The following is a 1879-nucleotide window of genomic DNA, read 5'->3' as shown; positions in this document are numbered from 1 at the left end:
CCTCTCTTCCCAGCGGCTGGGGGTGAAGGGCTTGCTGCAGAGGTCAGCGACAGAGGTGGGAGGGGACCTCTGAGACTGGCTCTCACTGCTGTCAAAGCCCTGACACAGGACCACACTTTGAGTTGCAGAGAGAGGCCAGAAGACCCTTGGAACCCCATTTGAATGGGGGCCCTGCCTGTGTCAGATCCGTGCCGGGGGATCTGTATGACCTCATTAGGGCCTTGGAAGATGTGGCTTGTTTGCGCCTTCTTCCTCCCTGAGGGGTCTGGGGCTCAGAGAGGGTAAGTAAGTTGCCCAAGACCGCAGAGCCAGCGCTTGGGCTGCCAGGCTGATCTGACAGTGCCCACCCCGCCACCCAATAATGAGAGCTAGGGCAGGGAGGGAGGATTCCACGGAAGCCCCCAGCTGGGTCACACAGAAATGCAGGGTCCACTGGAAGTCTTTGCCAAGGGCTTCCCTAGGAGTATGCAAATGCCTGGCCAGGCCCAGGGCACCCCAGGGACCCCAGCCCAGCCTAGTCCCAAGGCAGCGAGGCTTGGGGAGCAGCTGTAGGGCCAGTGTGGGCAGGCTGCTGGGCCTCCTGTCAGCCCCATGCTGAGACGTGCCATCTCCACACACCAGGTGGCGCTGTTCCTCCAGCCAGTCCCACTGTGACCTGCAGTCTGGCCTAGGCACTGACCCAGCTGAGCTTTGACCTGACCTTAACCTTCCCCTTCTCTACACTTCTACCTTCCCACCCCTGAGTCCAGAGTGACCCTACTCGGTGAGGGTTTGGGAAAGGGGATAGAACAGCGCCCATCTTTACCCAAGGCCTCTCTGAACAGAAGAGGAAACTGAGGCTGGATAAGGGTGAAGACCTACTCAAGGTCACTCCCATGCCGGGAACAGATCTAGGCCCAGAATCCAGGCCTCCCAGCCTAGGACTCTGGCCTCCATCCTCACCTAATGGTTTTCAAAGGCTCTTCCCACCCTAGAGTCTCATTCGATTTGCAAATTATTCTATCCAATTAATGGAGCAGAGGAAACAACAGAGCCAGAGAGGTTCTGTGACTTGCCAAAAGTCACACAGCCAAGTGTGGAATGGAAGGGCTCTCATGGGGGGCGATTTTGGGAAGAGCTCGAGTGGCGTTCTGCTTCCCAGTGCCCATTCGGGACCCCGTTCTGTGACTTGCCAAAAGTCACACAGCCAAGTGTAGAATGGGAAGGGCTCTCATGGGGGGCGATTTTGGGAGGAGCTCGAGTGGCGTTCTGCTTCCCAGTGCTCATTCGGGACCCGTGGATGGTCCCTCCATCTCAGCTGGGAGGGAGGTGGGAGAGAAGTCACCCCGAAGGGTCCCCAGACCCAGTTATGTCCCCTCACCCTAGTCAAGGGAAGCCGTGTCCCCAGTCTCATGGACTCGCCATCCTTTGGGTTTCTTCTGTGAAAAGGGTGGATGCCAGGGCTGCAGGGGCCCTCGGAAAGCCAGGGTAGGGACGCCTGGCCAGTGGGTCGAGCCCCACCCTCTCCTGGGCTGGCCTCCAGCCAGCTACTCATAACCATAAGTCCCTGCCCCACTTGATGATATAAGGCTTCCTGGGGCTCCCTCCCAGCCCCAGCCTCTGCCCGGCGTGGGTGAGTTGGGGGTAGCAACCCTCGAGTCTGAGACATTTCAGCTAACCCTTTCCCCCAAGCCCAGAGATGAAGATGTCTGGGGACAGTTGCTCCTTTGCTCAGTGGCCTCAGGAAGTCAGGGGAGGGGGTGGGGCCTGAACCCCCTAACTAGGCCAGCTCTCACGAGATTAACAGGATGCTCCCTCCCACTTCAAGGTCACCCAAAGACTTAATAATCCAGCCTGAAGAGTTGGGGTGTTGGAGATAAAATACACGTATCTCTCCCCA

This window comes from Pteropus alecto, unplaced genomic scaffold (genome assembly GCF_000325575.1).
Source record: "Pteropus alecto unplaced genomic scaffold, ASM32557v1 scaffold43, whole genome shotgun sequence".
In the NCBI taxonomy this organism is placed as follows: Eukaryota; Metazoa; Chordata; class Mammalia; order Chiroptera; family Pteropodidae; genus Pteropus; species Pteropus alecto.
The sequence above is the reverse complement of the archived record's forward strand: the minus strand, read 5'-3'. Positions refer to the sequence as shown.